The 14,628-nt window shown below is 39.6% G+C and overlaps 1 protein-coding gene across 3 annotated transcripts in view; it reads right to left on the bottom strand.

Moving 5' to 3' along the window:
* Window positions 1-13,628, bottom strand: part of chst15 (carbohydrate (N-acetylgalactosamine 4-sulfate 6-O) sulfotransferase 15) — an 89,182-nt gene extending 75,554 nt beyond the window's left edge. For 2 of the 3 annotated variants that reach the window (XR_012096137.1, XM_073027629.1), the window contains exon 1: window positions 13,050-13,348. The gene's annotated coding sequence lies outside the window, so the exon portion shown is untranslated. Of the gene's footprint in view, window positions 1-13,049; window positions 13,349-13,542 lie in introns of those variants that run through there. The other variant, XM_073027630.1, reaches the window with a different exon arrangement.
* Window positions 13,629-14,628: the final 1,000 nt, after the last annotated feature.

Below are 14,628 nucleotides of genomic sequence, written 5' to 3'. Positions count from 1 at the left end.
AGGATCTCCCAGTGGCCACACATTTTAATTCCACGTCCCATTCCCATTCTGATATGTCTATCCATGGCCTCCTCTACTGTCAAGATGAAGCCACACTCAGGTTGGAGGAACAACACCTTATATTCCACCTGGGTAGCCTCCAACCTGATGGCATGAACATTGATTTCTCTAACTTCCATTAATGCCTCTCCTTCCCTTCTTACCCCATCCCTGATTATTTATTTTCCCCCTCCCTTTTTTTTTTATCTCTCTCTGCCCATTGCTCTTTGCCTGTTCTCCATCTCACTCTGGTTCTCCCCTCCCCCTTTCTTTCTCCCTAGGCCTCCCATCCCATGATCCTTTCCCTTCTCCAGCTCTGTATCCCTTTTGCCAATCACCTTTCCGGCTCTCAGCTTCATCCCCACCCCCTCCGGTCTTCTATCATTTCGCATTTTTTCCTCCCCCCCTACTTTCAAATCTATTACTATCTTTCATCCTGACGAAGGGTCTTGGCCCGAAACATCGACAGAGCTTCTTCCTATAGATGCTGCCTGGCTTGTTGAGTTCCACCAGCATTTTGTGTGTGTTGCTTGAATATTTCTGCATGTCTATTCAAAAAACATTTTTAAAACAATTAAGTAAAGGAAACACAAATTACACACTTAAGTATGCTAACCCACGTTTCAAAAACTGTTCTTCCCCACAGAAGTAAAAGCTCTTGCAGTTCAGATTCAGATAGTAGAAGGTCCAGTATGAATTGACAGGGATCTGCATGCTCCACTGTTGAAATCCTACGTTGAGCCAAAGCCCGTACAGAATATCACCAAGAAAAAGCAGCCCAAAAGATCAGCATCTGTGCTTTAGAGAGAATGCTAAACCTGGTGGCACTTGTACAAGCAAGTGCCAATAGTTCAAAGCAAAGCTGCTAGAATTTTCAAATTGGTTTTAGTACAACTAAAGAATCTTGTTTCAAGTACAAGTAAACCACATTACAGAGACTGGTCAATGTGACTTTGGAGAACTGATTCATCTTGGGAAAGACAAACAAACTGATAATTTTGTTTGGAAACAACTGTACACTAGTTTAAAAAGCAAATCTTAAAGTCTCCAGTTTCAATAACTGCACATGTGGAAAATAATTCCAAAACCAGTAATGCATTTATGACATAAAAACCGAAATCCTCAGCCCACTGTTTGTTCTCTACTTATGGTATGCTAGTGTCATGGTCCACATTAATTTTGCCCTGTCCCTTTACATCAAATTCCAACACATTTTCTATTGCCTCCTTTCATGTGCTATTCAAATGAATCTTAATATCTAATCACCCAAACTAACTCTTTGCATAGTTCAGGGGACATCTCTGAGGGGAAATAAGTGGTCGACGTTTCAAGCCAAGACCATTCATTGAGTCTTGAATTTCTACATTCTTCAGATCTCTTGTGTTGATCTTAGTCTTTCAGAAATTATTTTCAGAATTATTAGTGTCTGTTTTCTAATAATGCCTGTTGGAAAGAAAGCTAAATGTTTTCTCCAAAGACAATGCAAGCTATTTCCAAAATAAATATAGATAAAATTGATCATGAACTAATCTCTTTACATCAAATTCTGAGATGAATGCAATGCAAATATCATATAGCCGAAAAAATACAATTTTGTCTGGAGAGTAGATGATTAGAAAACCTCTTTTTGTACTTTGAATATTTGCAAATAGCTTGCAAAATATAAATTCTGTGTTTTTCCCTACATCTTTAAAACCATGATTATACTTCAGAAAAGCTGTACTTATTAGTGACAGATGCATCCTCATTAATTGGCAGATAAAATAAACCTATATGTAATTCTTCAGGCTTTGTACCACTTCTGTTAGTGAAGCGGTAATGATGCAGGTAGTCTTGAAAAAGGGGTACATAATAATGTCAGATAAATAAATACATAATAAGGGATAGAGAACAAAAAGGAAAGATAATTACAGGGTCAAATAAAATTAAAAACATTCTTAGTCTGACAGGTCAGCCCAGTAAACATTCGATTAACAAGAAACAGATGTTACTGTTTTTAATCTACAACTAAAACCAAGATGCCATTTCGCTATTGAAGTGGTATCGTAAGTATATGTCTAATTTGAAAACATTTCTTCACATTCAAACAAATTGTGCACTGAAACAAGAGAGAGCACAAATAATTAATCTTCTTCCCATTTTCAAAACATTGTACTATATATAGAAAAGAAAATTCAACAGAATACATTTGTAGCAATAGTATATGACATCAAGTTACCATTAGGGATAACAGTGAACCCGTTTATCATATGGGAGATTGATAATCTCCACTGGAGTTGGAATTGGTTTATTATCGTCACATGTACCAAAACATGGTTAAAAAAGCAGATGCAGAACAAAATGTAGCAGCTATGGAGAAGGTAAACAATGTGGTGTAAGATCATAATGAGGTAGATTGTGAGGTGAAGAGTCCATCTTATCACATTGAGAATCATTCAATAGTTAATAACATTGGGGTTGAATCATCTCAATTCACTCTGGCATCCAATTTTTCCAGCGATTCAAAAGATATTATTGGGAAAAGTCAAGCAACATGTCAAATTGAATAAGTGCAAAGCGTCATGATTCATGGTGGTTTTCCACCTCGCCTCCTCAAAAACGAAACTGCTTTGATAGAGCTCTTTATTCATTTTGAACTGTTGCTGATGAAGACACATGCAAAGTGGAAAATGATGATGCAAAGACCATGTCTTTCCAGTTTTGGTATAGTTTTGACATTTATATAATATTCCAGCTAACAGCATTAATAGTACCATATTCATTACTCTTGATTACTTAAATCAGAATCAAAATCAGGTCTAATATCACCGGCATATGTTGTGATAGGGCAGCAGTAGATTGTAATACATAATAATTTAAAATCCATAAATTACATTAAATAGATATATATTTTTTTTAAGTTAAATTAAATAAGTAGTGCAAAAATTGAAATAAAAAACAGTGAGGTAGTGTCTATAGGTTTAAAGTCCATTTGGAAATCAAATGGCAGAGGGGAGAAAGCTGTTACTGAATAATTGACTGTGCGCCTTCAGGCTCCTATATCTCCTCCCTGAAGGGCTCCTTAATGATGGATGCTGCCTTTTTGAGGCATCGCTCCTTAAAGATGTCCTGAATGTTGGGGAGGCTAGTGCCCATGATGGAGCTGACTGAGTTCACAACTTCCTGTAGCTGGATCCTGTACAATGCCCTCCCCCCACTCCATACCAGGCAGGGATACAGCCAGTTAAAAATGTTCTCCACCATACATCTGTAGAGATTTGCGAGGTGAAAGAAATGCAAGCTCTGAGGTGATCAGTTACAAAGACGTAATCATTTTAAGAACCAATGAACTCAATTCAAACTTCAGAAGGAAAAGGGGAGATAAGAAATAAGGTTGAAAAAAAAGCATGTTGTGTTTAAATACCAGTTCAAAGTTGTGTGGAACGAGGCCACATTTAATTTGGGGTAGCTACAGCAGGTAATGCCATATACTACAGCTATTTTTTATGATTGTAATCAGTAAAGTACAGGTTTTAAAAGAAGGACCAAAGGATCATACTACCTGACCCAGAGCTCATAATGCACTAGAAATACATAATGGTAATAATGATTTCAGTTTCCAGGAGCCACTTTATCCTCTGTGGACTACTGATGGATGGGTATGTTTTCAAAGAGCCCATCAAGACTAAACCAAATGGACAAGCACCGATAAAAAATGAGATGTTAAATAAATTATATGCAGGAAAGGGATGAAAGGAAATGTGAAAACTGAAGCCTGGCAGTTTTTGGAGAAAATGGATAAAAATTACTCAGACCCCTGCAATATTGATGCATTTTCAGGAAAGACAATATTTAATTCTAATTGAGATGGCATAGGACGTGCAAAAATATTTTTTTTTGTCTTTTTTTCTCCCTTCTCTCCCCTGACCAAAGGAACTCCTGCTTTGATGAAGTTCTGAGGCTGACATTAATAACTTGGCATGAAACCCAAAAGACTGTTCTTCATGTTCAACAATTGAGAAATAAAGAGAAAGGATTGAAATTGTGAACGAGGGGGAAAGAAAGAAAAATTAAAAGGAACAAGCAGAGAAATTAAAACACTGTGACCTAGCTCTGTAATAGCCTTGATGTTGAGAGTTTAATGATGAATGATAAGGCTATATAGGCTTGTGAAATACACTAATACTGCAGACTGCTGAAGTACAAGAATAGTTTTGCATAATGGAACTTTCAGCACAGATGTAATCACTCTACTTTCATAAGAATGTCTAGCTGATTAAACATTACTGTCTCTTCAGCTTGTCTTGTACCACCCTGAAAATCCCAAGATAGAGTGTTAAGGAGATTGCTAACCAATACTAACAATAAATCTTTAACAATTAGCTCACAGAAGTCACTAGGATAATTCCTCTGGTGGAGAGGTTTAGGAAGCCTAATTCCAAATTCATCCTTTTCCTCCCAAGCAATTACAGTTACCACATATCATGTTTCAAATTAAGCATAAAATGAATTCCTTGGATGTTACCTTCAGAAGGAATTCTGTTTAGCCTTTGAATGAGTAGATCTTTCCTGAAAGTTAAGTCAACTTTCTTCCGGAATGTATTGCTCTGGGACAAACTAGAGTGCATATTGTAATACTGAACTCAAGAGCAAAAAAATAAGTACATGCAAAATAGAACTCTGCATCTTCATTGGTCACTTTTGGGCCTCCAAGTTCCATTGCTACTTTAAGATATAAATCATGATCCAGATCTTGAGACCAGCTGGTCAAACAACAGTGCCCACCATTGGCTTCAAAGACATCTGACCTTCATGGCATAGCATGGGCTTCCTCTTCCAGTATCCATTTCCACGAGTCATGGGTCCAGGAAGAATGGTAGCTGTAATGCCATTAGGTTAGCAAGTGGCACTTACATTAAAAAAAACTCACGAACAGCAAATAAGGCAGAAGAAATCACAATGATTTAAATATTTTACATGGTAGTAAATACACTTTGGAACATACACACATGATTCAGGTAGAAACTGGCATGTCTTGTGAGCATTTTTAAACACGTAATAAAACCCATTAATATACACATCAAAAATTGCAATTTGCATAGGAGCTCAAGTTGTGTGTGTGTGCGTGTATACATGGTTCATTGTACTCAAAGGCACTCACAGAGTTTGACATAGCAGAAGGTCATCAAAGCTCTGGGACACAGCTGGGAAATGTGGTAGTAGGGAGATATGGCTCTCAGCCTGGAGTCCAGGATATAATGAAATAAACTATTTGACCAGAATCTGGTCGCAGATGATTATTGTCATTGATGCCATTGATAGGGATTTGTAAAATATTAATTATTGGCCCAAATTGAATGCTGTAGTAATATTTTTAATCATATTACAAGCCCCACAGTTTAGTTCGACATGGAGGCTCACAAGAGGGTCAAACCTTATTGTCTTTGGGGGAAGCTGACACTCAACATGCTTAGGTGCTAGAACAATCTTCTTACAATCAGAATTTGAGAGGTACAAGGTTTAAAGTAAATTTATCATCAAAGTACGTATATTTTACTTTGAGATTCATTTTCTTGCAGCCACTTACAGGAAACAAAGAAACCACACATAAACAAAGACTGTCAAACTTCAATGTGCAAAATTATGAACTGTGGAAATAAAAATAATATTGAAAACATGAGTTGTAAAGAGTCCTCGAAAGCAAGTCTGTAGACTGAAGAGTGGTGAATAAAGTTATCCACACTGGTTCAGGAATCTGATGGTTGTGGGATAATAACTGTTCCTGAACCTGGTGGTGTGGGACCCAAGCCTTCTGTACGTTCTTCCAAAAAGAGCCACAGCCATCCACTCCAGTAAACCTCTGGCCAAGTTAGAACTAATGCAAATTACCTCAATGTTGGGGGCAGCATCATCCAGGATCCAGCCCACTAGTTTAAATCTACAGTAGCCCACACCATCTGAAATGCCCACTCATTCCACATATAGAATGCCAACCACATTCATCCTCCATACCCGAGAGTCAGAGGCAGAGTGAGGCTAAGCAAAACCTGGAATACCCACTTGCCTTTTCACTAAGGGTCATTAACCCCATAAAATAGGAAAGCACTCAGCTACTTATCAATTGACCTGACGGCCATTAACTAGTCATCTTTGACACTCCAAAGTTAAATATAAAGAATAGAGTCAAATTCTTCCGTAGGGCAACCCTTGTGTGGAGCTGAGTAGCTGGATGCAATGTACATCTGGCCACTTCAGCCCATTAATGCTCTGCTTCCAGTCACAGGGTGCTTAATTGGAGCTCATCTCCAGCTCAGTTTGGTCTTCCATGCTTGAGCATGCAAAATCAGAAATGCACTGAGCAGACGAGCAGCAATTCCACATTCACTGATACATATATGATCTCATCCTGCAAAAGTTTCAGCACTTCTGACCCTTAGTCCATTAAAGTGATAGCGCGCGCACACACACACACACGTGTCTGCATGTCTGCTCAAATGTAAGAGCATAAATCCAGAAGTAATGCAATGATGCATTAACAGATTATGGGTCAGAAATTAATGTTTTGCCAAACATCTGGTAATGCAGACTGCATGTTCATAAGGCAATAACATATAGGAGTAGAATTAGGCCATTTGGCCTATCAAGTTTGCTCCACCATTTTATCATGGTTGATCCATTTTCCCTCTAAACCCCAGTCTTCTGCCTTCTCCCCGTATCCCTTCATGCTCTGACCAATCAATAATCTATCAAAATATATTAAATTTATTGCCACAGTCGCCTGTGGCAATAAATCCACAGATTCACCACTCTCTGGCTAAAGAATTTCCTTATCTCTGTTCTAAAATTATGCCCCTCTATTCTGAGGCTGTGTCCTCTAGTCTTAAGGCTCCTGCATCATGTGAATGCATATTTGCCACATCCACTCTACTGAAGCCTTTCAACATTCAACAGGTTTCAATGAAGTCAGCCCTTATTCTTCTGAATTGCTGTGAGCTGAGGCTCAGAGCCATCAAACACTCTTCATATGACAAGCCTATCAATCCCAGAATAATTTGTGTACCTCACCCCTTCTGTATAAAGCCTCAATATTACATATTTGCTTTTCACATCCTATATACCTAAGGAACTCAAAAACAATGAGAGAGTGTATCAATGTGGAGATTGGTACACTTTGTGGTGAAATTTGTTTTCTTTTCTTTTACTGAAGGAATTTGCGAGGGATTGATCATTAAAATTTGAATTTTTAACTTAAGTATTAAAATGACCATGATGAAAATGTCATTGGAAGTTGCCTTTGCTCCTTAACCTACTTTCATATTAATCATCTCACGCTTATGTTACTTCCTGTTTTCAAATAAGTTCAGAATAAGCAGCAAAATATTGTAAATTTTATCTAATTATTGATCTACCATCAACAGTAAACCTCAGCCACTGCAAATTTAAATATAAAGAAATTGATACCTAGTTAACGTCAAGATAGTTAATGTTAAACGGTGACTTGATGATTCTAGTATTATACAAGTTTGAATACAGTTCAGACAGGATTTATTTTCACGATACATGTAGTGTTCTCCAATTTGTACAGTGAGTAAATCACTATGCCCACACCATTCACCACCCACAGAACCATCCTTCTTCACTGGAAGACCTTACTATAAACTCCTGTGGTTATAGTTTTGCAACAGTTCAGCTACATTCATGACTTAAGAAACCTATGTTATACTTTCTTTAGTTCTTTTACAACTGCTTATATGTATTCGAAACTATGAAAAAAATTATTCTGAGCTCTTTAGAAAAGAAAAAGGTTTATCCCAGTCTTCGTCAATGTGGCAAATTTGTAGTTTTGTTTTTGACTCGGCTCTGGCAGTGTTTGGACCAAAGTCAGCTGGCCATGCATTGGGAGTGGCGGCCGTGTGTAACTGGCACTCTGTCTCACAATTAATCACCCACTTCCCTGTCAGCTGCCCCTTGCCCTATTACTGTGGAAGAGTTAACAGTTCAACATTGACCTCATTAACCACCACAGAATCCACACCACTGGAAAGGAAGTGTGTCAAGCTCAGTCCAAGGAACTGTCAAAAAAAGACAAAAGCAGGCAAAAAAAACCTTTGCAATTCCACAGCCTTTGTATATCAATGTGATGCTTTCTCTGGCACATTTACAATTGTTTGACGTTCCAATATTTTCACAAACTATTTCTGATAAACTGTTCTGAGAACAAGAAACAAGTGTCTCAAGAAGCAAGTAACTCAAAAGTGGTTTGTAATCTCACCTATACCACTTGGGACTGCACAGTAGTTGCCCACTGTTTACATAAAAAAATGGTGCATTTAAGGCAGAGATAGATAGGTTCTTGATTAGCCAGGGCATCAAAGGGTATGGGGAGAAGGCAGGGGAATGGGCATGACTGGAAGAATTGGATCAGCCCATGATTGAATGGCGGAGCAGACTCGATAGGCCGAATGGCCTACTTCTGCTCCTGTATCTTATGGTCTTATAATGCAATAATGAAATCAGATACTTATGAATTTCCAAGAAAAGACAAAAGAAAAAGTTAGGAAAATCTAGCCACAAGTAGTCTTTCCATTCTCTGTTCCTTAGTGTATCAAAAGCAAACAGGAAAGAGACAAATGCAGGCAGAATTTGCTCCACATGCCATGTATTGTTATTAGAGCCATGGGTAAAAAGTGCACATTTTGTCTGAGTTGGTCAAATGGTACTATTTAAGTTATAAGGCAACTTTAAGGACCTGAAGAAGGAACGCTGACCATTTACTCTTTTCCATAGATGCTGCCTGGCCTACTGAGTTCCTCCAGCATTTTGCACATGATGCTTTGAATAACATTTTCCAGCATCTACAGATTTTCTCATGTTTGTAAAATCCTGGAGACCCCTCCCTTATTGTAATCCAAGTTGTAGCACAGCATCCAGAAATGACCAAAAAATAACTGGCAGAAGGCTTAAGTCAAACTCAAGTTCTCTATCATTATCCCATAACAGAATCTTATTTGTTGCTGTAAAAATGCCACCATTATCTGCAACTTTCTTATTAAGCTCAGTACTTGCTAATATCCCTCATATTTATGCATCAGTATTCAATGTAAAGATTCACACAGTGCAAATATAGCACAGAAGTAGGCCATTCAGCCCAAACTGCCCACCCTATTTATACTGAATGTCTTTTTAACCAAACTCTACTAGCATTATTTTATATTCTATTTACACTCACATATTCATTTTCTTCTTCCTTGAACTTACCGATTAATTTCAGCCTCCCCTAGAGCGTGCATGCTCATTTTCCTGAGTTATTTCCTTATTTATCGGTTAATGGAACGTGGACACAACCGGCAAGGACAGCCATTACTTGCATTCGCAAATGTTTCCTTAACTGAGCAGGTTCATTGCAAAGGAAAGTTAAGATTCAATCACATCACTTGGCTCTGGGATTACAGAGACCAAAACTAGGAAGGATGCTATTCTCCTTTCCTGAAGAACATCAGGAAAACAGATGGACTTTTAAAACAGTCCGGTATTTTCATTGGCATCATTGCCCAACTTAGCATAATATTCCAAGATTTATTTAATTCCTTAGATTTACATTTCCTAGTGGGCATGGTGGGATTTGTCTCCAGATATGCTGATCAACTGTCTAGACATCTACTGACTGCCTATTAGTTTGTATATTTGATCTCTTGATGACTATTTTATATTAATAGCCTTCAAAACTAGAAACATTCCTGCTCTAGAAGCAGCATGACATCAGCTCAATTTTACCTTGAACAGGCCACTTTGGAGATCATTTTCAAGCAAAACTGTAGCAAATGCAAAATTGGAACATTTAATATAGTATTCACATAAGTACATCTGATGTTTTCCTGGTGTCAGATATGCACCAAGTGATGCCAATATTGATGCAACACTTTTTTCCAACTATACTAACATAAATTGGAACAGAAAGCTCTACATTACAACTGTCATGAAATCGACCCAGAATCAGAAACACACAACATTAGTTTACTGATTTTCTGATAATTCTGAAGGACTCTCCATTAACACCAGGAGACCTGACTGGTCAGCATCAGAACTCATAGGCATCTGCTCAAACAGCTTCCAAAGTTCCAAAGAGCACAGAGAAGTCTTTCTTCAGGTCTTGGTTACTGTCATACTCATTTGGTTGGGGACATTAGGATAGTCGGTAAAGAAAGCCTATTGGATCTTAAGCTTTATAAAGAGTCCAAGAATATGGAAAACATGAATAACCTTTATTAAAAATCCTTATTTGGCCTCTATTGGAGTATGGTGTCCAATTCTGAAGACCACACTTGAGGAAAGATGTGAAGGCTTTGAATAGAGTGTAGAAGAGATATACTAAATGACTTACTTAACTGGAATAAATGGAAATATGGAGGTGATTCTCCTTGGTACTTAGAATGTACGAAGTCATCTGACAGAAGTATTTAAGATTATGAAACCTATTGTAAAATGCAAGGCTGTTAGAACAACAAATGCCCATTTGTTAAGAAAAATTGAATTCTTTAAAGGTCAAAAACTTTAGCTCAGATATGAAAGGCACAAGTGATCTTTATTATCTCCTGTCTTTGATTACTTAATTAATTGCAAATATTAACAAAGAACTTATATATAATGGCTTTAAGATTATTTATATTCAAAATATTTGAGATTTTTAATCTATAGAGACATGATTCAGATGGCTGGCTAGAAGTGCAGCTGAAAATTAATTCAACAAAGGAGACAGTGATTTTGTAAGGAGGCTTCAGAGAAAAGGACACAGTTAGTTTAAAGCCCTAAGGCAATTGGCAGAGATTAAGGTGTGACAGTGGAAGAGGCAGTAAAACACAAATGCAGAGGATGAAAATTCAAATAAATGTAGAGATTTAAAGAAAACCGCAGTGATGGAAAATACAAACTGACAGTTGCCAAACTGTTGAGCCGTATTTCAGGAAATATCAAGACATGATCTCCTACTTTCAAACATGCAGTTCCTGAGGCTATTGGTCAAAGTTCCAGGTACAATGTGAATCTGATGGTGTCATCCACTGGATGGTTTTAACCAATGCATGGCCATATTGATATTAGCTGTGATTCTATATGTAATTGTTCAGAAGATAATGACCCTGCAATTTTCTCTTAATCGCAGAACAAGTGGGAGAGCTCCTACACCATTAAAAACTTGATTCACCCCATGCAATAAAACATAACATCTTCGAGAGGGTTTGCAGAAAGAACTGCTGAAGTTTCCATCAGTTCTTCGATGCCGAGGGCTGCAGAAAACTGTTAAATAGCGCACCCAGCGGAGACACCGAGAACTGCCAGCGGTTACCCGCGCATGGGTATCCTTCAGAAGAAATTACCTCCGGTAAATGTCTCGCCGTTATTTATCGATGCAAACTTCAGCTACTGCGATTTGGCAGAATATTCTGGAATACTTATTTCTAAGATTTCTGTTCTTAAATCAGATGTCTCATTAAAAATGAAACATTTCTTGCTACTATTAGAAAAGAATTTTCCCAAAACTACAACAAAATCAGCTCATTTTACTGAGTCATAAGGCACATAAAATACCCCCCGTTATATCATCTACGAGAACACCTGAGCAACATCTCGCATATATACTCGGGAACAGAGTAATGTGCGGTTTTTGTAGCAAAACAGAAATTGCTTTATACTTCATTCCATATCTAGCTCATGGTCGTTTATCGTTGCTTCAAAAAGAAGCGAGAACTCCTACGGCGTAACTTTATATGCGATCAAATCAAGCGATCAGGACTGAAGTGAAATGAACTATTATATTTCATTTATATTAAAATGCGGCGTAAGTTTCATTACTTGTAATATTTACATGTCTCTAAGTTCTTTCTTAACTTTCCTAATAATTTAGTTCCTTAAATGCTATTGATACGTTTGACATCGACGACGCATTTTAACACATGGTATCTACTTTAAATTACATCCAATTAGCTACTTTACGTCACAGATTACACGTTTACAGTGGTGAAAGTGAGGCCTCTAACCGACTGAAGTTTACCAGAGAAATTGTGAAGAACTGCACGGAAGGTGATCCGGGCAGAACATGCACAGGAAAAGTACAGCTGGGTGCAAGTCGGAAAGGCGTTACTTAAAAAAAAAACTACAGTATGGTGATCATAAGTGTCTTTAGACGTTCAAACTTTCGAAACAAAATAATGCGTCGGTAACATGAGAGGGTATGAGAGCAGGATCATTAAAATAGCAGATACTCTAAAACTTATTCCACTTTAAAAAAAAACACAAACCGGAGAATAAAGTTCCAGAATACAATCTAAGTCAGTTAAAGAAAAAGTTAACCCGATTCTAATCAGCTTTAGAACAACACTCTGACGAACATGTCTAAGGTAGCGAAATGAGACTCTCCCTCTTTACTCTGCAGCGGGTCCTGCCCCTCGCCCAGTCCAGAATCCCTTGAGTTGTCTCCCGACGTTCTTCAGTGTCTAACCCACATCCCTCCCCAGCTTCAGTACTTCGCCGGTCCACACACCAGCCTGGTGTTGGGTAAGGGGTGCATGTTTGGTGCTCCCCTTTCAAAACATTGGTGAAGGAGTTCGGTGAGATCTGCGAGGACCAGGGCAGAGAAATGGGACCCGCCACCACTTGGGGAGGAGGGAGTGGGCACAATCATTCCGGACCCCCACCATCCCACCCGGGATAGGAGGCAGACCGGGAAAGCCGGCACGCCGCTTGGGGCCGGGATCAGAGCTCCGACCAGCCCGGAGCCTCGCCGTCCTGCCCAGGAACGGAGACAGACCCAGGAGCCCGTGCTCCGCCTGGGACCTGGACAGAGCAGAGACCCGCCACTCGACCCGAGACCGAGACTCGTGTCACTAAAGTACCGCTGGAAATGAAGATCCCGGCCAGGGGCATTCAGACAATGAACCCCAGCTTTGTTTCAAACACTTTCCCTTAAAGCCGCAGACACCCGTACAATTCCGAACAGGACGGCAGCCGGGGACCGGCAGCCCCGCACTGTCACTCACCCTCTGCCGGCCGCTCCTTGTCTAAAACCTGCCGCTGCACATTCTCAAACCTCAGCGCTCCACAGAAACTCAGCGCGCCATCAAGCCTTGTCGCGCGGATCTTCCGTCTCCCTGCCGGCCGCTATTTTTCGCCATAAACTTCCCGTCGGATTCTTCTCCGACTAATAGGAGCCCAAGAATCCGGCGAGTCCTCACTCACTCTGAGGCGGCAGCCCAGCAGGCGACTCAGTGACCTCCACAGTCACGAGCGCAATAGCGTTCAGCTGCTGCTGAGCGGCAGCCAGTTAGATCACAACCCCACACCCTCCCCATCTACCTAAACACAGGAGCAGACAGCGGCTCTCCGTCCCCAAGGAAACTGCTCCACAGAGAGCTCACCATCCCCAAGAAAGCTGGCTGCCCCCCCCGCCACAACTGTGCGGATATCGGCGCACACACACTCCCTAGATACTGCCCCATAGAAAGGGGGTCCAGAGGCATTCTCTGACACAACCTGACAGGAAGGAATTCACAAAAGGCGCTCCCCAAACACAGCGCTGCAGAAAGGAGTCCAGAGACATTCCTCAGGCACAATCTCACAAAGAAGGCGCATACAACAGAGAAGCTGAGAATCAACAAGCAAATTACCACGTGTTTGAATTCTGAAATAAAAACACTTGGAAATACTCAGCTGGTCAGTGAGGAGAGAAACAATAGAAGATTTGGGATGACGACTAATGAACACCACCTCACTTTTATTCTTTCTGTGTTTACGCTACTTTTATTTAACAATTTATATACATACTGTAATTGTTTTACTTGATTATCTTTTTCTACGTTATCATGTATTGTACTGTACTGCTGCCGCTAAGTCGACAAATTTCACGACCTGTGCCGCTGATATTAAACTTAGAGAAAGACTGTCCTCAGAGTCAGTCCATCGTGTAGAGAAAAACGCAATAGAAACTGGAGTAGGCCATTTGGCCCTTCGTACCTACTCCATCAGACAATACATGGGGGAAGTGGACTGATGGAATTATTCTGTGAGCCACCTTGGAGCCGACATTCTGCTTCTTTCTACGTGCTAAGGAATCAGAATCAGATTTATTAATACTGTCGTATATCATGTAATTTGGTGTTTTGTGCCAACAGTAAAAACAATACTCTAAGGATTACAATGAATAAAACAGTGCAAAAGAGGAACAGTGAGGCAGTGTTCATGGGGTCATGAACCATTCAGAAATCCGATGGTGGGGGGAAAAAGTTGCTCCTAGAACAATTTAAAATTACTGCTAATGTTTTTACTTTACCTTCTCCCATATCTCTTGGTTGCCTGAAGTCTGACAACCTCTGTCTTGAGCCACACGAGGCTTTTGGGTGGAGAATTTCAAGGTTAACCACCCTCTTGGTAAAGAAACTTCTTCACCAATCTTGAATACTAACTACAACTTTGAGACTACAATCCTTGGCTCCAGACACCACAGCTAGGGAAAACATCACCTCTACAATCTGTCCAAAATAATTTTGCATGTTTCAATGAGATCACCTCTCATTCTTCTGAACTCAAGAGATTAAACTCAAGTCAGTTTAGTCTCTCCTC

This window comes from Hemitrygon akajei, chromosome 23, assembly GCF_048418815.1.
Source record: "Hemitrygon akajei chromosome 23, sHemAka1.3, whole genome shotgun sequence".
NCBI classification, from domain to species: domain Eukaryota; kingdom Metazoa; phylum Chordata; class Chondrichthyes; order Myliobatiformes; family Dasyatidae; genus Hemitrygon; species Hemitrygon akajei.
The sequence above is the reverse complement of the archived record's forward strand: the minus strand, read 5'-3'. Positions and strand labels throughout refer to the sequence as shown.